This window comes from Marmota flaviventris, chromosome 6, assembly GCF_047511675.1.
Source record: "Marmota flaviventris isolate mMarFla1 chromosome 6, mMarFla1.hap1, whole genome shotgun sequence".
Taxonomy (NCBI): Eukaryota; Metazoa; Chordata; class Mammalia; order Rodentia; family Sciuridae; genus Marmota; species Marmota flaviventris.
In genome coordinates, this window is record NC_092503.1 from 136,651,519 (window position 1) to 136,675,422 (window position 23,904).

Sequence of the window (23,904 nt, forward strand, 5' to 3'; positions counted from 1 at the left end):
AGACCAGCTTGGGAGAAGCTTCAAAATGTACCCAACTTTTATCTCCACAATACAATTTTCAGCAATATATTTTTTAAAATAGAAAGGATATGAGAAAATATGTAGGATATTTATTATGGTCTTGCACCTAATACAAATCATTGTAATCATCCAAGCTGTCTATAAGTAATTTATAGATGATGAAAAATAAAGAGGAACAGAGAGGAAAGTGGGACGAGCCATGAGGAGAACAAGGAGGTCCACTGTTCTCTTTTGTCCTTCCTGCTGCCTGTGCCAGAGACCTCAAACATGTGCCAACTATTTGTTAAAAAAATGTGTTGCTATGAAGTTTCAGGTGTGCAGAGACATAACTCACCCATGGGTATCCAGAAGGCATGTCAGAAAATGGCACTAATGTGGCATTCAGATAAAAACCTGAGAATAAAGAGGACCCAGAGAGAAAATTCCAACAAGTGACTGAGACATATGAGGAATTTTTCAGATGCTAAAAATGAGACATGTATGTCAAATGTGGCAAAGAAGGATATGGTGGAAATCATTTTCATAGTCCATTTGAATTTGAATTTATAGTCCTAAATCCAGATGATGACTTCAGGCAATATTTTGGTGGAAGGGACCCATTTTTTTGTTATATTTATTTGAAGGCCATTTGAGAATTTTGGGGGGAACAAAAAGGCTCCCTTGGAAAACAGAGGCCATGTTCTGGCTGTTTTTTTTCTCTGCTTTCAGGGGATTAAGACCATTTGTACATGGGTTTTCTGGATATGATACAGCCTATATTTCACTTGGTTTAGACAGGAGCCTCATTCGTTTGCTTCCATGTCACTTGGAGGCATGGAATGGCAACGTCAAATTCATATCAGCTTCTGCAAAACTAATAAATGATATAAAAATCACCACAAAGAAATTTGTGAAGAATGGTGAAGAAAAAGTAGAAGTCAGAGAAGACGGCCACAGTTCCTAATGAGCAATGAGAAGGAGTAGCTGCTATGCTAGGATAACAAGTAGTTTATCCTATGCACTAACATAAATGTGAAACTATCACCAGCACCATGTGAGGATTAACAGGAACTCTTTTTGGAAGATGTTGTTACAGAACACTGGCTTGCTGAGAAGCTGAGGCAGTCTCAGAGTCCTCCTCTTCAAACCCCAACTCTTACATTTGTGCCAGAAAGATTTCAGGCATGTGTCTCAGAGTAACAGGTATGAGTTCATTAGAAGGCATAGAAAAAGGGAAAATAAGACAGTCTGTCTTGTGTGAGGGGTTTCTCTCAGGAAAGAAGGGTGGCACTCTTTTCATGCCATCCCAGGGAAGTTTATAGAAAGTCCCACCCAGGTCCACCTCTTGAGTTTTCACCGAAAACAAGATGACATCAGATTTTAAAGTCCCCACAATGACAATTCTAGGTCACTTTTGTCCATGACAACTATAGGTCACTTTGGTCCAAAAGTCATGGTTAGGGGGAATGATCCTTATCTCCCTGAGTTCTGCAAACTGGTCTTTATAAGGATCACAAATGTTCCCCTTCAGGGAACCTTTATTGGCATTTCCTGTCTGTATTTCTCCTACAGATAACAGATAGTATTCTGAGGAATGTAACAAATTCAGACAAATTAGGCCAGGCAGAACTGGAGGCAAATTGCTTTTTTAAAAATAAAGCACTTGGAAGTTGGTATTGCGGACACACACAATAGAATTATTCCCTTAACGTCATGATCCCACTGCTCACATCTCTCTGTTCCCTATCAACTTCATATACACATGAGTTGTAGTGTAATTATACCTAAAGTATTTATAAGCATCTCATCAGAGCCCCTGCTGCTCCAGGAATCCCTGAGAAGCTCCTGAGAATGCCCACATTATTGGGCATAGCCTGGGAAATGTGGTATGTAGGTATTGTCAGAGCCACTCAGAAGCACCCCAATGCTCCAAATGGGCCAAGCCTTCTTTGATTTACACCTTACATAATGCTGAGGTATTGACATTTACAAACTACCTGCTGCATGAATTTGAACCTCTAAAATTTAAATTAATGCAAGGTATTCAGAAGGGAGAAGGACTTATGAATAGGAGTCATACCTCTACATGGAGAAGAGAACCCACCACAGGATTTGCCCAGTGGAGAAAAGGAAAGGTGGCCAGCAACAAATATTGTCCTGTTCTGCTTCCCCTGGACCTTCTGTTCACTGTGATATCTAAGACCACATTCCAACATAGTCAGCCCTGGTTTCCCCCAAAGCGCCAGTCATTCCTAAACGGTAAATATAAACTTTGAGTTTATACTTTTCTCTTTATCCAGCAAAGGAAAAAATCACACTTTATTTAGTCATCTTTTCTGGATTTTTCTAGACTCTGAAATCCTCACATGTGTTTTTTTTTCTATCTGGAAAAAGTCAGGTCCAGACAACACCACATCTCCTCCCACACACACTGATTACCCAACTCCAGGCTCCTATACAAGTGGATGGTGAGCTCTCACACAGTCTATAGACTTTTTTTTCTTATAAACACACCAAGATTCTCTGCAAATATTTGTGCCTCCCCATTCCCTGTAATCTTATGGGAAATAGTAAAACAGCAGTAAGAATGCCTGATAGCATCATGGATTTTTTAAAAAGAATTACTTGCTCTAAACTTGTTTCAGATGTTTATCTTTTAATTTCAAAAAATTAAAACCATTGATTATATTTATATTATATCCATGTAAAGTATATACACATATATACTCAATGTGCGGTGATGTAGCACATATCACTGTAAGTGGAAAACAAGTTTGGAGAGGAGAGACAAATATTTGCTTGTTGAATAGGCAGATCAAATACCTGCCTGTTGAAGAGGAAGAGATGAGCGATCCTCTGAACAGGAATGGAGGCATGCTTCTGGGAATGGAACAGAAGAAATAGCAAAGGTCATTGCTTCTGGGGATGGAACAGAAGAAATAGCAAAGGTCATTGCTTCAGTATCCCTGTTTGCCACCACACAACAGGCCAACTGCCTGCCAGGGAGCTGTCTTAAAGTCCTCTGAGATTTACATTCATTCCACTCATACAGAAGGAAGAAGGAGAGAGAGGAGGCTTCCACTTGTACCTTCCTTTCCCCTCATCACCTGGGCCTTCACACATACAGCGTTACAGTGACAGCTTCCCAGACATTAACTCTATCCTCAGCCTCTCCTAATTCTCTTAAGTAGCTATGGCAGATCTCATATTTGTCTTGTGGCAAAGACTGTTGATCTCATAGGAGAAACCAGGTAAATCAGAGAGCCCCTATTTTAGCATCCTGTGCAGTGAAAAAACTCAGGCTAAACCCCAGACCTACCAAATGAGAACTTTTATTTTCACAAAAGCCCAGGAGAATCATGGTTAAGTTTCCTAGGGTTGCCACAACAAAGCAGCACAGACTAGATGCTGGCTTAGGTTAAAAATTTTTCTCATCTCAAAGTTCTTGAGGCTGGAAGTCTGAGATCAAGGTGTTCACAGAGTTCCTTCTAAAGGCTGTGAGGAAGGATCTTTTTTTTATTGGTTGTTCGAAACATTACAAAGCTCTTGACATATCATATTTCATACATTAGATTCAAGTGGGTTGTGAACTCCCATTTTTACCCCAAATACAGATTGCAGAATCACATCGGTTACACATCCACATTTTTACATAATGCCCTATTAGTAACTGTTGTATTCTGCTACCTTTCCTATCCTCTACTATCCCCCCTCCCCTCCCCTCCCATCTTCTCCCTCTACCCCATCTACTGTAATTCATTTCTCTCCTTGTTTATTTTCCCATTTCCATGGTTCTCTCCTAGGTTTGTATCCTTCCTGATGTGTCTATACATGGTCTTTCCTTTCTATTGTTCTATGCCCAATTTTCTCTTCTTAAAAAGAAGTTATACTGGATGAGAATTCATCCTGCTGATGTCATTTAAACTTAATCACCTCTCTAAAGACCTTATGTCCAAATACAGTCACTTCCTGAGGTACTACACACTAGACTTCAACATATGAATGCTGGAGGACACAACTAAGCCCATAGGGATTCAAATGTCCATTAATGTTTGGAAAACAGACTTGTTCAACCCCTACCTTCTCTTCCAAGATTCATGTTCATTAATTATTGGCTCCACACTGGGCTTTTGCTTCAGCATAAAGGATAGTGTTCTCATATATTTGGAATTCTCTCATAGGCCTCATCAATATTTGTTCTGACCAACATTTCCACTATGAGACACTCTACATACACAGGCTCACTGAAGACAAATGGTATTCAGCCAGTACTATAGTTTGAGCATTCTCTCTCTGAAATCTTGAGATTTTCCAAATTCCAAAACTATTTAAGCATCAATATGTTACCACAAATCTGATGATTTAATGTACATTAATACTGTTTCTTGCACAAAATTATTAGAAAATATCCTATAAAATTACCTTTAAGCTATGTGCATAAGATATTCATGCAAGAATTGATTTTCATTTTTAGACTTGTGTCCCATCCCCAAGACCCTTCATTGTGTATAAGAAAATATTCTAAAATCAGGAAAATATCTGTAATTCTTAAGACTTCTGGGCTTAAGAATTTCAGGTAAGGAATATTCAACATGTAATAATTGTAAATTGGAACCTCTTCCATTGCTTTTAGGTGGATAGACTTGAGCTCAGCTGGAAACCACACAGAGACCTATTGCTCAGGGCTCATAATGGCAAGATGGGTCACTGGGATTTTCACAGGGACACAAAATAACCATACTCAGTTTTCCCCCACATGGGACACCTCTTTGACCTGGTGTGCACATGTCTACATGGCCCACTTTAAATTCAGTTTAAGAATCATCTGTATTGTATGTCTCCTGAAAACATGAAATAAAAATCAAACTACTGAAAAATGAGCAGTTTGCCAACTAGTATACCTCTATCTGTGGTTTGGATATGAACAGTCCCCCAGAGACCCTGGTGTCTTAAGATTTGCTCCCCATCCTTGTAAAATTGGAGTTTCAACAAGTGATGGAAATTTTTTCTTTTCTTTCCTTTATATTATTTCCTTTTTTTAAAAAAGTCTCTCAGGAGGAGTTTCCTCAGGCCTGCACTGGCTGCCTCAGTCCTTGAAAGAGCTTCGAGACTCACCCCCATCTGGATGACCTGATGGTGGCAAGACCCATGGGAGCCAGCACCCTGTGGACTGCAGGCCTACTGGCCCAATCCTGGTCTTCCCAGCACAAGCTGCTTCTAAGAGCTTGGAGACTTTGGGCGTGGCGTGAGGCCATGGTGTGAGGGGCGTGGCGTGAGGGGCGTGGCGCGAGGGGCGTGGCGCGAGGGGCGTGGCGTGAAGTGGATGGTTCTGAATTCATGGAGAGTATCTGGAGTTTTGAGGGCCGAGAAGGTGAGTGGACCCCCGAGAGCTCTGCCATGCACTAGGCAGGAGAGCTGTGCAGACCAGGTCCCTCGGTGACCACTCTGTGCTGGCTCTCAGGGACCGCACCTTGTCGCACAAGGCAAAGCCTTAACTGCCCTGGAAGGTGAGTGAAGAGCCTGAGGAAGGTTGGTGGAGCTCTTAGAATCCCTTGGGCGGTGCCTCTTCCTTCGACCCTAAAGGACAGGGGAATATACAGTGGCCAATGGGAGATGCCCACTCTCCTTGGGAAGAGTTAGTGGCCCCTTTGTAGGAGGCCTCTGTATGTAACAGGAAAAGGCTGCTCACAAGTTGCCCCCCCAACCTTTTAAAAGCTTTGCTACATCTGGACATTCCAGATGTCAGGAGGGTCCCGAGATATGACAGAACAAGAAAATAACGTCTCATAAATGGCCATTTGTTTCAAAAACTCCGGAATGTTTTCAGGAGTGACTTTAAAATGGAGTTGTTAGACCACCTCTAGGAGCCACACGTGTCCACATTGGGTCAGTGGGATAGAGGACATGGAGATACTTTAACCCTGAGAAGGAGGAGGAGGTCTGGTCTATAAGGTCTTTCCTTATAGCCAGACTGGTTATAAGGAAAACACATTCATATGGCAAACATTGTATTGTGTGCTCATCTCATTCCTCAATACTGTATATACAGTTAAGAATGCTAAGTACTTTAAAAAATATGTAGACTGTTCTTAGATGCCTAAATTGCATTAAAAGTAGAAATGGTAAAACAAAACATATTTGATAATATCTTTTAATTAAAATTCTTAAGAAAAAAATTTTTGGGGGAGAGTCCTAATCTACATCTCATTTTTCTAGATGTTAAAAAGGTTGCCAATGATGACAAAAGTCAAATTAGTAAACAAATTTTGTATGCTATGTGTTAAAATTCTTGGAAGGATTATCTTCTCTAACTTTGAACATTGTAGCCCATTGGGTGGGTGAGTGGCCAGAGGCTCATATTTTGAAGACATTTTCAAATTAGAACTATTGCTACATGTATGCAGTTTATTCCAGACTTTCCTGTGCATAGTGGACAAACTGGACAAATTGAGTTTCTACTCTAAAATCTAGTCTGTTAGATGTTTAGTGGTGTGCAATGTATGGTAAATGTAGAGGTAGTAAAATATCATGTTGAAATATCTTTTTGCTAAACTTCGTATGAAATATCCTTTTGGGAATGGAACTCTTAAACCATCTCTGGGAGCAGTATAGTACTGTCTTTACCTATTCAGTGATGTGGAGGACGTGGGAGGGAACAATTGCAAAAGGTAATATGTTATTGTGTTCACACATGGACATTTTCAGACATCAGTTTGCTTTATGATGTATGCATTTTGTTTAGCTGTGTACATAGTTTATATAGTGGACAAACGAGTCCAGATTTGCAATATCTAGTCTGTAGGTATAAAGAATTGCCAGTGTATGACCAAGTTGTTAGTTAAATGAGCACAGTTCATACATTTTGTGTTGCAATTCACAAGGAAGCTTGTCCTCTGAAAATTACTTTTGGACAAAAAAAATGTTCAACCATCTTTAGGCCTTACATATGCCTGTATTGTCCACTGAACTGAAAATAGAGAGAAGGAAGTGAGAAGGGAAAGGTTCAAGGACAAAATAGTCATACAAGAAGATACCTCAGATTATAACCATTACTCCATATGCAATTTTATTTACCAGTGCTGTGTCCATCAAGGACATGTTCTTAGGAGGAGTATCTAGTTTTTCTATATATTTAGAAGTGCTTAATACATTTAAAAGTAGAAGTATTAGAATGAAAGTTTTTGAAAATAGCTTTTATAAACTGTGTTTGGAATTGTTAAACCACCTCTGAAGAGTTTACTGTCTGTACTTGTTCACTGGGCTGGGGGAAGTGGGAGGAAAGAAGCTGCACAAGCTGTCTTGTTAGAATGTGCTAGAAAGTTTCATCTCATCCCTTGCCCTGGCAGGTGCATTTCATTTAACTTTGCTTTACAGTATATATTGTGTATACCCTGGACAAAGGAGTCCTAATTTTATAATAGTGAGACTCTAGATGGGAAAGAGGTTGCCAGTGTTTGACAAAGCTAGAGATATTAAACTAACACATTGTGTACACTTTGTGTTAAAATTTATAGGAAGGTATTTTCTGAAAATAACTATTGGAAGAGAAATTGTAACTTCACCTCTGAGTGATGTTACACACTGTGCATATATCACATGGGACAAAGGAGAAAGAAGAGGAAGAACTGAAGAATTTTACGCCAGAACAATCTGACTTAGAAGACATTCTCCCATATAACCATTGTTACATGTGCACAATTTATTCAACACTACTGTGTACATAGTGAACAAACTTAAATCCTTATTTGAAACATCTTGTGTTTGTAGATGTTTAGAAGTTCACAAAATATGTTAAACATGGAAATAGTGGGCTGGGGTTGTGATTCAGTGATAGAGCACTTGTCTTGCACATGCGAGATCCTGGGTTCGATCCTCAGTACCACATAAAAATAAATAAGTGAAATAAGAGTATTGTTTCTGACTACAACTAAAAAAGTTAATATTAATAAACATTTAAAAAGTAGAGGTTGTAAATAAAACATTTTGTAGAGATCTTTTTGTTAAAAGTCATGAGGAGATAACTTTCTTTTGGAAATGGAATGATCAAAACACTTTTCTGAGCACTGCATATTATATTTGTGCTGTTTTAGGATGAAGAAGGATAAGAAAATGCAAAGGGCTCTATACCAATGTATTTTCTGTGAAGCAAGATTGACCATTGTCCCTGATGTCTGTGGGTGTTGTTTACTGTGTAAATTGTGTATATAAGGACAAGTGAGCCCTAATTTACATCTAGACTATCTAGATGTTAAAGAGTTTACCAGCATATAAGGAAAGTAGAGTAAGTAAACACATTGAGTACACTGTGTTAAAATCCATAGGAAAGACTGTTCTTAAAACCATTTAGGAAGTGAAGCTTTACAGATGTATGTATCTGACCCTTGGGTTGATTAAAGATGAAAAGGGGAAGGGTTCTAGGCCAGAATGTTCCTGTTTGGAAGACACTTTTAACATCTAGCCTTTAAAAACAGGAGATTTTTCCTTCAAAGTCTAGCCTTTGTTATGCTACTGTATGTGTGCATGGAAACTTAAGTCCTTGTTGGAAACAGCTAGTCTTTTTTCACATGGTAAAAATAAAGGGTTAAAATAATGCCTTTGTGTATTTTTTATTAGTACATTGGAATTGGTGCCTTTCAGGGAAATGGAATTGTTGAACTTGATGTCTTGGAGAGTTTGTTGAAAATTCACCAGTTGATGGTGGGGGAAGGAGAAAGCATACATAGAAAATCAACCTGTGCCCCTTAGATTAGCTGAATTAGGTAGCCAGTGTTCTGTGTGTATTTTAGTTAATATTGCTAGGCATTAAAGGATAAGTCCTAATGCTTAAAGTTTGTTAGAAGTAGAAAAAAAAAAAACCTCTATATAAATATTCATTTGTAAGTTTTAGGAAGAACTGTCTTCTGGAAATGCCCTTTGTTAATCCACCTCTTGGAACTAGGTGTAGTCCTGAACTTAGTCACTGGACTAAGAGGGAGAAGAGGAAAGGTAAGGGGAAGTGCTCTTTGCTATTCTCTCCATATATGGAAGATCATTTGAGATTATAACCATAGATCTATATATGCAGTTTTGGTAAAGTACTTGTGTTTATTGTGCACAGAATTCATACTTTATTTCACAACATCTATGCTTTCTAGATATCCTGAGGTTACAGTGTATTATAAATAGTAGACCTAGTGAATTGGCCAATGTGTAAAATTCTTTTTGTTATAATTGACCGAAAAGGTGCATCTTGGACTTGGAATTGTTTTGTCTTTGGACAATGTGTAGCAGGGCTTTTTCATCAGACTTGCAGCACAGGGGTAGCAGGAAACACCCAGGACAAGCTGGCAGCAAGTGCTCAAACTTTACACTCAATTACTGGTCATGCTCTTCAGCAATGGCCACTCCCTATGTCCCTATCCCTACCCTTCCCATGAGAATTCCATCAGGCTCCCATGGTTTTGAGGAGGCATGAGGTGAAAACACATTCACTATGTTAATTAATTTCAAGAGAACATTACAATCTGCAGGAGCTTCAAAATGCTAAGGGTATTCTTGCCTGTGAGCCTTGTGTCTCCCTGGAGAGAGGGAAGGTAGAGGAGTCTTTGTGATTTGATCAGGATTCATGCAGAGTTTGTGGAAAAACCAATTCCAAGGTCCCTATGTCCTTCTTACCAGAACAGAGCTTTTTCTTTCAAGCCCTGTGGTTACAAAATTTTCATAAAACAACCAAAGTTTTCCATATATTCATTGAGGAAAGAAGAGTATAATTATGATAAGATATACTGATAAAAATCAGGGGCCAGAGTAGAGGCACAGCTCAGTTGTAGACACATGCCTATTATATGTGAGTCCCTAGGTTCCTCTCCCCCAACCCTGGAGAAGGAGGTGCAGGGAGAAGAGGAGGGAGAATGGGAGTAAGAAATTTCCTGGTTGAGATGCTTATTTCACTTAGCATGATATTCTCCAGCACTGTCCATTTATGGGCAAATGCCATAATTTCATTCTTCACTAAGGCCAAGTAGTAGTCCATTGTGTATATACACCAAATTTTCTTTATCCATTCATCTGTTGAAGGGCAGCTATGTTGGTTTCAGAGTTCAACTGTTGTGAATTGGGCTGGTATAAAAATGCATGTGGCTGCACCACTGTATTATGCTGATTTTAAGTCCTTTGTATATAAACCAAGGAGTGCAATAACAGGGTCTAAGGTTGTTCTATGCAAAGTTTTCTGAGCAATCTCCACACTGCATAGTGTTTTCACTAATTTGCAGTCCCAGCAGCAATGTATGAGTGTGTGTTTCCTCCTGCATCCTCATCAACATTATTTCTTATATTCTTGATAATTGCTATTCAGACTAGAGTGAGATAGAATCTCTTTTATTTATTTATTTATTTTTTATTGGTTGTTCAAAACATTACAAAGCTCATGACATATCATCTTTCATGCATTTGATTCAAGTGGGTTATGACTCCCATTTTTACCCCAAATACAAGTTGCAGAATCACATCGGTTACACATCCACATTTTTAATGATTGCCATATTAGTGACTGTTGTATTCTGCTACCTTTCCTATCCCCTACTATCCCCCATCCCCTTCCCTCTCATCTTCCCTCTCTACCCCATCTGCTGTTATTCAATTCTCTCCCTTGTTTTTTTCCCCTTTCCCCTTACAAACTCTTATATGTAATTTTGTGTAACAATGAGGATCTCCTTCCATTTCCATACAGTTTCCCTTCTCTCTCCCTTTCTCTCCCCGCACTCGTCTCTGTTTAATGTTAATCTTTTCCTCATGCTCTTCCTGACTGTTCTGTTCTTAGTTGCTCTCTTTATATCAAAGAAGACATTTGGCATTTGTTTTTTAAGGATTGGCTAGCTTCACTTAGCATAATCTGCTCTAATGCCATCCATTTCCCTGCAAATTCCATGATTTTGTCGTTTTTTAGTGCTGCGTAATACTCCATTGTGTATAAATGACACATTTTTTTTTAATCCATTCATCTATTGAAGGGCATCTAGGTTGATTCCAGAGTCTAGCTATCGTGAATTGTGCTGCTATGATCATTGATGTGGCAGTATCCCTATAGTATGCTCTTTTAAGGTCCTCAGGGGATAGACTGAGAAGGGCGATAGCTGGGTCAAATGGTGGTTCCATTCCCAGCTTTCCCAGGAATCTCCATACTGCTTTCCATATTGGCTGCACCAATTTGCAGTCCCACCAGCAATGCACAAGTGTACCCTTTTCCCCACATCCTCGCCAGCACTTATTGTTGTTTGACTTCATAAAGGCTGCCAATCTTACTGGAGTGAGATGGTATCTTAGGGTGGTTTTGATTTGCATTTCTCTGACTGCTAGAGATGGTGAGCATTTTTTCATGTACTTATTGATTGATTGTATGTCCTCCTCTGAGAAGTGTCTGTTCAGGTCCTTGGCCCATTTGTTGATTGGGTCATTTGTTATCTTATTGTTTAATTTTTTGAGTTCTTTGTATACCCTGGATATTAGGGCTCTATCTGAAGTGTGAGGAGTAAAAATTTGTTCCCAGGATGTAGGTTCCCTATTTACCTGTCTTATTGTTTCTCGTGCTGAGAAAAAACTTTTTAGTTTAAGTAAGTCCCATTTGTTTATTCTCATATTTAACTCTTGGGCTATGGGCGTCCTATTAAGGAATTTGGAGCCCGACCCCACAATATGTAGATCGGAGCCAACTTTTTCTTCTATCAGGCGCTGAGTCTCTGGTTTGATATCAAACTCTTTGATCCATTTTGAATTAACTTTTGTGCATGGCGAGAGAAAGGGGTTCAGCTTCATTTTGTTGCATATGGATTTCCAGTTTTCCCAGCACCATTTATTGAAGATGCTATCCTTTCTCCATTGCATGCTTTTAGCCCCTTTATCAAATATAAGAAAGTTGTAATTTTGTGGATTGGTCTCTGTGTCCTCTATTCTGTACCATTGGTCCACCTTCCTGTTTTGGTACCAGTACCATGCTGTTTTTGTTACTATTGCTCTGTAATATAGTTTGAAATCTGGTATCGCTATACCTCCAGATTCACACTTCCTGCTTAGAATTGCTTTTGCTATTCTGGGTCTTTTGTTTTCCATATGAATTTCATGATAGCTTTATCTATTTCTACAAGAAATGCCATTGGGATTTTGAATGGCATTGCGTTGAACCTGTAGAGAACTTTGGGTAATATCGCCATTTTGATGATGTTGGTTCTACCTATCCATGAACAGGGTACATTTTTCTATCTTCTAAGATCTTCTTCTATCTCTCTCTTTAGGGTTATGTAGTTTTCATTGTATAAATCTTTCACCTCTTTTGTTAGGTTGATTCCCAAGTATTTTATTTTTTTTGAGGATATTGTGAATGGGGTGGTTTTCCTCATTTCCATTTCAGAAATTTTGTTGCTGATATACAGGAATGCCTTTGATTTATGCATGCTGATTTTATATCCTGCCACTTTGCTGAATTCATTTATTAGTTCTAGTAGTTTCTTTGTAGACCCTTTTGTGTCTTCTAGGTATAGGATCATGTTGAGCGCAAATAGTGATATTTTAAGTTCTTCCTTCCCTATTTTTATGCCTTTAATTTCTTTTTTCTGTCTAATTGCTCTGGCTAGTATTTCAAGGACAAAATTAAATAGAAGTGGTGAGAGAGGGCATCCCTGTCTTGTTCCAGATTTTAGAGGGAATGCCTTCAGTTTTTCTCCATTTAGAATTATGCTAGCCTGAGGCTTAGCATATATAGCTTTTACAATGTTGAGGTAAGTTCCTGTTATCCCTAGTTTTTCTAGTGTTTTGAACATAAAGGGATGCTGTACTTTGTCAAATGCTTTTTCTGCATCTATTGAGACGATCATATGGTTTTTATCTTTAAGTCTATTGATGTGGTGAATAACGTTTATTGATTTCCGTGTATTGAACCAAACTTTGCATCCCAGGGATGAATCCTACTTGATCATGGTGCACAATTTTTTTGATATGCTTTTGTATTCGATTCGCCAGGATTTTATTGAGAATTTTTGCATCTATATTCATTAGAGATATTGGTCTGTAGTTTTCTTTCTTTGAAGTATCTTTGACTGGTTTCGGGATCAGGGTGATGTTGGCCTCATAGAATGAATTTGGAAGAGCTCCTTCTTTTTCTATTTCTTGAAATAGCTTGAAAAGTATTGGTATTAATTCTTCTTTGAAGGTTTTTAAAAATTCCGCTGTATACCCATCCGGTCCAGGGCTTTTCTTTGTTGGTAGTCTTTTGATGGCTTCTTCTATTTCTTCCTTTGTTATTGGTCTGTTTAAATTGTGTGTGTCTTCCTGACTCAATCTGGGCAGATCATATGACTTAAGAAATTTATCGATATCTTCACTGTCTTCTATTTTACTAGAATATAGGGTTTCAAAATACTTTCTAATTATCTTCTGTATTTCTGTAGTGTCTGTTGTGATATTGCCTTTTTCATCCCGTATGTTAGTAATTTGAGTTTTCTCTCTTCTTCTCTTTGTTAGCATGGCTAATGGTCTGTCGATCTTATTTATTTTTTCAAAGAACCAACTTTTAGTTTTATCAATTTTTTCAATGGTTTTTTTTTGTTTCAATTTCATTGATTTATGCTCTGATTTTAATTATTTCTTGTCTTCTGCTATACTTGCTGTTGTTTTGCTCTTCCTTTTCTAGGGTTTTGAGATGTAGTGTGAGTTCATTTATTTATTGGTTTTTTTCTTTTTTTGAGGAATGAACTCCAGGAAATGAATTTCCCTCTTAAAACTGCTTTCATTCCATAGATTCTGGTATGTTGTGTCTGAATTGTCATTTATCTCTAAGAATTTTTTGATTTCCTCCTTTGTCTTCTGTAACCCATTGATCATTCAGTAACATATTGTTTATTTTCCATGTGATGCAGGATTTTTCCTTCCTTCTTTTATCATTGATTTCCAGTTTCATTCCATTATGATTCCATTATCAGATTCATTTTCAATTTCATTCCATTATCAGATATGGTGCATGGTATTATCTCCACACCTTTATATTTACTAAGAGTTGCCCTATGGCATAATATATGATCTATCTTTGAATAAGATCCATGTGCTGCTGAGAAGAACGTGTATCCACTTGATGATGGTTGATATAACCTATATATGTCGGTTAAGTCTAGGTTATTGATTGTATCATTGAGGTCTATAGTTTCTTTATTCAGCTTTTGTCTGGAGGATCTGCCTAATGGCGAGAGTGGTGTGTTGAAGTCACCCATAATTATTGTGTTGTTGTCTATTTGACTCTTGAACTTGATGAGAGTTTGTTTTATGAACGTTGCCGCACCATTGTTTGGTGCATACAAATTGATAATTGTTATGTCTTGTTGGTGGATGGTTCCTTTTAACAGTATATAGTGTCCTTCTTTATCCCTTTTGATTAACTTAGGTTTGAAGTTGATTTTATTCGATATGAGTATGGCCACTCCTGCTTGCTTCCGAGGGCCATGTGAGTGGTATGATTTTTCCTAAACTTTCACCTTCAGCCTGTGTATGTCTTTTCCTATCATATGAGTCTCCTGAAGGCAGCATATTGTTGGATTTGTTTTTTTTTGATCCAGGTTACTAGCCTATGTCTCTTGATTGGTGAGTTTAGGCCATTAACATTTAAGGTTACAATTGAAATATGATTTGTACTTCCAGTCATGTTTATTTATTTATTTATTTTAGTTTGGCTAGTTTTTACTTTTTGGTTATTTTCCTCCCCCTTTACTGAGATACCTCCCACTGTTAGTTTTGGGCACTATTTTTCCATTCCTCTTCTTGTAGAACTTTGCCCAAAATGCTTTGCCGTGCTGGTTTTCTGGCTGCAAATTCTTTTAGCTTTTGTTTATCATGAAAGATTTTAATTTCATTGTCAAATCTGAAGCTTAATTTTGCTGGATACAGTATTCTTGGTTGGAATCCATTATTTTTTCAGCATTTGAAATACATTGTTCCAGGATCTTCTCGCTTTCAAAGTCTGTGATGAAAAATCAGTCGTTCACCTAATTGGTTTACCCCTGAATGTAATCTGCCTCCTTTCTCTCATAGCTTTTAATATTCTCTCCTTGTTCTGTATGTTGGCTATCTTCATAATTATATATCTTGGAGTTGGTCTATTACTGTTTTGGATGTTTGGGGTCCTATAGGCTTCCAGGATTTGGCAATCCATTCCATCTTTCATCTCTGGGAAGTTTTCTAGGATTATTTCATTTAATAAGTTCTCCATTCCTTTGGTTTAAACCTCTGTGCCTTCTTCTGTCCCAATGACTCTCAAATTTGGTTTTTTGATGAGATCCCATATCTCTTGGATAGATTGCTTGTGAGATTTAAGCATTTTTTCTGTGTTGACTATATTCTTTTCAAGTTGATAAACTTTGTCTTCATTATCTGATGTTCTGAGTTCTACTTGATCTAGTCTATTTGTAATATTCTCGTTAGAGTTTTTAATCTGGTTTATGGTTTCTTGCATTTCTAGGATTACTGTTTGGTTTTTTTTTAAGATCTCTATCTCCTGGTAAAGCTCATTCTTTGCAGTTTGAATTTGTTTGTTTAGTTCGTTTTCAAAATATACTTTCAATGTTGGGACTTGCTGTCTCATGTCTTCTCTAATATTCCATTCCATGTGAGTTAGGTATGCCTTGATTTCTTTCCCTGTCCATGTTTCTGATGCTTCTAGGTCCTCCTGTAGATTTAAGTTTTCCTGCATTATCTGTAATCCTTTTTTCCCTTGTTTTTTGATGTTGTTCACGTTACTTTCCAGCTCTGTTTGACTGCTTTGTAACTGCTTTCTCCTATACATTTGTTTTGGCTTTGTATATCTCTGTTGTCTCTCCTTTGTGGTGGGAGATTATGCCTAGAGATGTTGGGCTTTATTGTACTTTAGAGCTGATTCATTCAATTTATAAAGGGCTTCTTGATTCTGTTTGCATATAGTGATCTGTTGTTTGTTCTTAGGACTTTAGGTTAGGTGCTATGAAGGTATAAGTGTTAGTATGTTTTGGTTACTTTAGAAGGTTGCTCTACTGAAGGGGGATACTAACCGTCGATTGGATCAGGGTGTTGGTAGTAGCTAGGTATTTAGGAGCCCTATAGACAGCCTCAAAACATTCACCTATTTGCATTTAGACAATTTCACGTAATGGAGGACGTAATGCTTGGGATAAAAGTTGGGGGGAAGGGGAAGGAAGGTGCTCTTGAAAAGAAAGAAGGAGAGGGAGATAGATAGCATAGAGGAGAATGGAAAGTACAATAAAACTTGAAAGGGGAAAGAAAGAGGGAAAAGGGGGGAGAAAAAATAAAATAAGAAATAAAATTAGGTCTTAGAGATCCATTTTCTTCTCTGTACACTGTCGAATGCTTTTTCTGCATCTATCGAGATGATAATATGGTTCTTATCTTTAAATCTATTGATGTGGTGAATGACATTTATTGATTTCCATATATTGAACCAGCCTTGCATCCCAGGGATGAATCCTAATTGATCATGGTGCACAATTTTTTGATATGTTTTTGTATCCGATTTGCCAGAATTTTATTGAGGATTTTTGGGCTTAGGTTCATTAGAGATATTTGTCCTTAGTTTTCTTTCTTTGAAGTGTCTTTGTCTGGTTTCAGATTCAGGGTGATGTTGGCCTCATAGAATGAATTTGGAAGAGCTCCCTTTTTTTCTATTTCCTAAAATAACTTGAAAAGTATTGGTATTTGTTCTTCTTTAAAGGTTTTGTATAACTCCGCTGTATACCCATCCGGTCCTGGGCTTTTCTTCGTTGGTAGTCTTTTGTTGGCTTCTTCTATTTCTTCCATTAATATTGGTCTGTTTAAGTTGTGTGTATCCTCCTTACTCAATTGGGGCAAATCATATGACTTAAGAAACTTATTGATGTCTTCACTATCTTCTATTTTATTGGAATGTAGCATTTCAAAATAATTTCTAATTATCTTCTGTATTTCTGTAGTGTCTGTTGTGATATTGCCTTTTTCATCCCGAATGTTAGGAATTTGACTTCTCTCTCTTCTTCTCTTTGCTAGCATGGCTAAGGGTCTGTCGATCTTATTTATTTTTTCAAAGAACCAACTTTTAGTTTTGTCAATTTTTTCAATAGTTTCTTTTGTTTCAATTTCGTTGATTTCAGCTCTGATTTTAATTATTTCTTGTCTTCTGCTACATTTGCTGTTGTTTTGTTCTTCTTTTTCTAGGGTTTTGAGATGAAGTGTGAGATCATTTATTTTTTTATTTTATTTATTTATTTATTTTTGAGGAATGAACTCCAGGCAATGAATTTCCCTCTTAAAACTGCTTTCATTGTGTCCCATCGATCCAATATGTTGTTTCTGTATTTTCATTTATCTCTAAGAGTTTTTTTGTTTTCTCTTTTAAGTCTTTTGTAACCCATTGATTATTCAGTAACATATTGTTCATTTTCCAAGTGATGTAGGACTTTTCCTTCCTTCTTTTATCATTGATTTCCAGTTTCATTCCATTATGATCAGATAAGATGCATGGTATTATCTCCACACTTTTATAATTTCTAAGGTTGCCCTATGGCATAATATATGGTCTATTTTTGAGAAGGATCCATGTGCTGCTGAGAAAAAAGTATATACGTTTGATGATGGTTGATACATTCTATATATGTTGGTTAAGTCTAGGTTTTTAATTGTGTTATTGAGTTCTATAATTTCTTTATTCAACTTTTATTTTGGAAAATCTGTCCAATGGTGAGAGAGGTGTGTGGAAGTCACCCATAATTATTTTGTTGTTTATTTGACTCTTGAACTTGCGGAGAGTATTCATTATCTGATATTCTGTCCTCCAGGTGATCAAGTCTGTTGGTGATGCTTTCTATTGAGTTTTTTATTTGGATTATTGTTTCCTTCATTAAAAGGATTTCTGATTGTCTTTTTCCCCACAGTCTGTATCTCTTTCTTGAAGCTATCTTTTGCTACCTATATTTGCTGTATTATCTCATTGTTGGAGTGATCAATTTTTGCCTATAATTCCCAGATCATTTCAATTATGAACATTCTTAACTTTTTCTCTGATATTTTATCAATTTCACTGTGTATGGGATTTGTTATTGTAGTATCCTGGTTTGTTTGGGGGCACTTTCCTCCCTTTTTTTTCATGTTTTCTATGTGTCTTCCTTTCTTGCAGTGTGTATCTGAGATATTACAGTTTCCACCTTATAATCTTGTAGTATCCATGCAGATTATCTGTACCTCACCTTGATGCTGAACTTCCAGACCCTGCAGGTATCCCTCAATGTGTGCTACTGCATCTAAAGTTGGTGGCAGAAATAGCAGAAGTAACTTGAGGTAGCAGTGAAGGTGCCCCAAGGTGGATGCAATGTCTTTCAGAGATGGGGCTGAAATGGTGGGCTGTACAGTGGTTTTGGGATACCTTCTTGAAGATGCAACTGCTTCTAGGCTCTGTCTGTTGTTGAAAGGTAGAGGACCCTGCGTGGGATAGACTATGGCGATGTCTGCAGTGTCCCAAGATGGAAGTGGGTTAGGCTTGGGCTGGTGAAGCGGATGGACCCAGACCTACCCTGGGCCTGGGCCCCACACAAGTGGGCAGAAGCAGATCTAGTTGCAGCCTGAGCTTTAGCAGGGGTCTGCTGTTTGGAGGAGGTGGTCCTGTGCTGGAAACTAAGTTCTGATGGTGTCTGCTTGTGGCAGGATGGAACCAGGCCTACCCTCTCAATTTTTTGACTTGTTTCTTTGTTTCGATTTTTATTGATTTCAGCTCTGATTTTCATTATTTTTTGTCTTTTGCTGCTTTTTGCATTGATTTTTTATTTTTCTGGGGCTTTGAGATACAATGTTAGGAATTTATTCATTCACTTTTTTTTTTTTTAAATCAATGATCTCAATATAAAGAACTTTTCTCTTATCATTTCATCAGAGTTTCCCAGAGATTTTCATGTCATATTGCTATTCTCATTTACTTCCTAGTATTTTTTTCATTTCATCCCTGATTTCTTCTGCTTTCCATTCATCATTCAGTAGAGTATGATGTTATAGTAGCTTCTAGTTTTTTTTTAATCTTAGCATTGATTCCTAATTTCACTCCATTATAACCTGATAGAATGCATGGTACTCTCTCTATTTTGTTTTTATTCGTTAAGAGTTGCTTTTAGAAAGTATTCATATGCTGTTGAGAAGAAAGTTTATTCACTCACTGATGGATGAAATTTTCTATATATGTCTGTTAAGTCTAAATTAATGATTGTATTAGTTAGTTCTATAGTTTCCTTGTTTATGTTTTATATGGAATATCTATCCAGTAGTGAGAGAGGTGTGTTAAAGTCACCCAGTATTACTGTGTTGTGGTCTATTTAATTCTTGAATTTGAGAAGGGTTTTTGATGTATGTAGATGTTCCATTGTTTGGGGCATAAATATTTATGATCGTTTTGTCTTGCTGATACTTCCCTTAAGAAGGATCAAATGTTCTTCTTTGTTACCTCATATAAACTTTGTCTTGAAGTTCGTATTATCTGATGTGAGGATAGAAGCCCCTGCTTGTTTACTCCATCCATGTGAATAATGTGTTTATTCCCATTCTTTCACCTCCAGTTTGTGGATATCTTTGCCTTAGAGGTAAATCTGTTAGAGACAGCATATCGTTGGATCTTTCTTTTTAATCCAATCTGACAGTCAATGTCCGTTGACTGATGAGTTTAGACCATTAATGTTCAAAGTTATTATTGAGATATGATTTTGTTCCTCGTCATTTTGGTTTATTTCTACTTTTTAATTTGAAATATTTTCTCCTTTGGTTTACTACTCCTTTTGTGTAGTTCTTCCCTTTGCTGTTTTTTTTTCTTCCCATTTCATCTTCTTGGAGTGTTTTGAGAGCATATCTTGCAGGCATTCTAGTTGAGTATTCTTTTTAACTTTTCTTTCTCATAGAAGGTTTTTATTTCGTCTTCAAATCTAAAGCTTAATATTGCTGGATGTAGAGTTCTTTGTTAGCATCCATTTTCTATTAGAGATTATATGTATTTTCCCATGACCTCCTAGCTTTGAGGATCTGGATTGTGAAATCATTTGATTCAGATTTTTTTCCCACTACACATAATCTGATATTTCTCTCTCCCAGTCTTTAAAATTCTATCCTTATTCTGTATGTTAGGCATTTTTGTTGCAATGTGCCTTGATGTGGGTCTGTTGTAATTTTGTACATTTGGGGTCCCGAAAATCTTTTGCATTTGATTTTCTCCATTTCGTTCTCCAGTTTGGGAAATTTTCTGATATTATTCCACTGAAAAGATTGTGCATTTATTTGGTTTCTTCGCTTCTTCATCTATTCTGATAAATCTTAAATTTGATCTTTTCATGTTATCTCATAATTCTTGGAAATTTGGTTCATGGTTTCTTACCATACTTATTCATGTTCAACATTATTTTCAAGATTATATATTTTGTCTTCATTGCCTGAAGTTCTGTCGTCCAAGTGGTCTAGTCTGTTGGGGTGATACTTACTATTGAATTTGAATTTGGTTTATTGATTCCTTCATTTTGCAGGATTCTTCTTGATTTCTTTTCAGGATCTCTATCTTTATTGAAATGACCTCCTGTAATTTATCTCTGATTTCACTACTTACATTATCCTTTACATTGCATATCAATTTAATTGTGTACATTCTGAACTCCTCCTCTGACTTTTCTTCTACTGTGATGTCCATAGGTTCTATTATTGTATTATCTTTGTTTGTTTGGGGCACTTGTTTTTGTTGTTTTTTTATGTTGCTTGTGAATCTGCCCATCCAACAATGTGGATCTGAAACAGTATAGTTTCTATTCTGTTTACTTATAGTGTCCCTGAGGTTTCTAATTCCTCATCTTTAAGGGGAAGGCAAAGAATAACAGTACCCAATGTAAAGAATATATAGCTTTAAACCAAATAGGTTCTATTAAGACATCTACAGTTTTGTCATATTAAACAGAAATGGTTTGATCAATTATTGTCTGCAATAGAAACAGTAAGTTTGAAAAAGGATTTAAAAAAGGGTAGACAAGGAATAGTAGTGGTTCAGGTTGTGATGGTTATGAAGAGGTGAGAAGATAGAAGTAAAAAATTAGAGGAAGATTAAAGAAGGAATAAATAGAGGTTGGCTGGTAGCATGAGAAAAGAGAGAAAGAGAATCAGAAAAGTTTGAGGAAAATATACATAAGTAAATTTTTTAATACCCTAAAAGTAAACAGAAACAAACTAAAAATAAAAGAATACACAATGAAACTGTAATATAATATTCAGACATCCTGGGTCTTAAAAAATTGGTGCATGAAAAATACTTGGTTTTAAAATGGTAGAAATATGAGGGAAAAGGGGAAAAAAGAAGATCTCAATGAAAAATTATACATTTATTTCAGTTGGAATTCAAAATTTTATTAGCAGTCAAGTGGTGTTGTCTGGAATTTGATTCAAGCTCCACCCTCAGGATGGTTGGGGGTTGCAAGGGTGAGAGGGTAGTCATGGAGGAAGAACTCATGGAGACAGGGTGTAGGCTTAATTAAGTATTCTTCTGTCCATTCGGTGACTATTAGTCTGGAGATTTTAAGTCAGAGCACCTCCAAGTCCCAGCAATTCTGGTCCCTCGTGGAAGGCTGAACGCAGGAATCTCCTTCAGCTTTCACTCCTGGGGTCTGGGAACCTCTTCTCAGCCCACTGCTTTGCCTTTGCGCCCCATGATTCCTGTTCTCTGCTTCAGTCTTTTAACTTGGTCTCTACCAACTCTACCATTTCAAATTCTGGTCCAGCACTTCTCTCCCAGCCATTCCTGCTAGCAGCCAGACTGGATGGTGGTGGGGAATCCAGGTGGGTTTCCAGGACCAGTATTCCCCTATGTAAACCTCTCCCCACACTTGATTTTCTCTGGGTCACTTAGGCCTACTCTCAGTCACACAATGTGGATTTGCCCAGCTCACTTTTTGACCAGACTCAGTTCTGCCAGTAATCAGCTCCTCCAGCTACTGGCCCCTGGGAACTTGGGTGCACTCAAAACTAAGCCACATCCCTAGTCCTATTTTGTATTTTATTTAGAGACAGGGTCTCACTGAGTACCTGGCCATTGCTGAGGCTGGCTTTTAACTTATGATCCTCTTGTCTCAGCCTCCCCAGCCACTGGGCTTACAGGCATTCAACACAGCACCTGGCTCCTCTCTAATTCTTGATCATTCACCCACCTTGTTGAAAAGCTGCCTGTCTGCTTTTCTTGGTTCTTGGTGAAGCAACTCCTCCATTCCGCAATCTTCCAAAATCTCTCTTAAAATTCTTACAATAAATTATTTAATGACTTTTCATGGGTGGGGGGAACAAGGAGTGTGCTAGACACATGGCCAAACCAGCTTTTATATCAGACCCACTTTCACGATAATCCATTAACCCAGAATTTCTTGTTTTGAATGGTTTAAATTGGTTTGGATTATCTTGATTTTGTTCATTGGGTTGGAACCTAATGAACCTATTAAATGTCTCACCTGGTCCCATTTCTTAATATCTTACAATGAGAATTATATTCTCATTGTAAGACAAGCCTCAACCAAGAATATCAAAATGGCATATGAGAACTGCCAGTAAAGTGACATCCAGATTAATATTCTGATAATGAAAAAATGCAGAGAGAAAATTTAAACAAGTGTGTGAGCCATGTGAGGATTTTCCCAGATGATAAAAAAAAGACATCTATGGCAAGTATGGCAAGGAAGGCTTCAGTGATGTAGGAGGTGATGAAAGTCATTTTATAGTCCATTTAATAAGATTTCACTTCCCATTGCAAAATCTGGATGATGACTTCTGTCAGTATTATGGTGGAAGGGACCCATTTTCATGACACTCATCTGAAAATTACTTGAGGATTTTTGGAGAACCAATAGGGTGCCCTGGAAGGCAGATGCCAAGTTGTGGCTGGATTTTCCCTATTTCAGGGGATTAACATCATTTGGAGGTGATTTTCTTGATTTGATAAAGGTTTACTTCACTTGGCTCACTAGGTCATGGGTGCCTCACTTCATTCTCTTCTGTGTCATTTGGAGTCATGGGATGGGAACTTCAAATCTATCAATGTCTGCTAAAATAATATATGTCAGGAAAATTCCCCCAAGGGAATTGTCACGTATCATCAAGAAAGAGTAGAAGTTAGAGATGATGGCTGGAATCCTTAATGATCAATGGTAAGGAGTAGCTGCTGTGTTTGGATAACAAGTAATTCAATGCATGCATTTAATGGAAATGTGAAACTATCACAAGCACCACTTGAGCATTAATATGAACTTGTTCTTAAGACTTTATTACAGGGCAGTGGCCTGCTCAGAAACTGAGGTAATCTCAGAGATGCCCTGATTAGCATTTTCTCTAGGGGTCCTGTTATAGGAGCCTGCAAGCTGTGTGGTTCCCTTGATTTTACATTCTGCTGTCCACATCCTGAAATCCAAACAAAAGGCCTTTCATTTGTACTTTGCACTGGGCCTCATAGATGGCACAGGCAGTCCTGGAATTAGGTGCAGGGCAAACAACCCTAGGAAACCCTGCCCTCAGGAAGTTTCCCAACTACTGCAGGCAGATGGAGTACAGCTCAATTTAATCTAGTCCAATAAATGCAACTCCTGCAAAATAATCAGTCACATGGGTGCTGGGATTTCTTAAACCTTGGCAAGGATTAGTGTGAATTATCCAGTGATAGGGAGAGGTACAGGATGTTGGAGGAAGGGGAAGAGTAGAAGGAAAAGATTTCTAGAGAGAGGTGGTGTGTAGTTTGGGTTTGGGATGCTCCGCAAGGCCCATGGGCTGAAGGTATAGTCACTAGCATATGACCTTGGGAGATGGTAGAAACTTTGGAGGTGGGGCTTAGTGGGAGGAAGTTAAGTCATTGGGGGTGTGTCTTTGAAAGGAAACTTA

The 23,904-nt window shown here is 37.7% G+C and overlaps 1 pseudogene; it reads left to right on the forward strand.

Annotated features, from left to right (window-relative positions):
• Window positions 1–312: 312 nt before the first annotated feature.
• LOC139706176 (dnaJ homolog subfamily B member 6-like) lies at window positions 313–23,142 on the forward strand (annotated as a pseudogene).
• The last annotated feature ends 762 nt before the right edge of the window (window positions 23,143–23,904 follow it).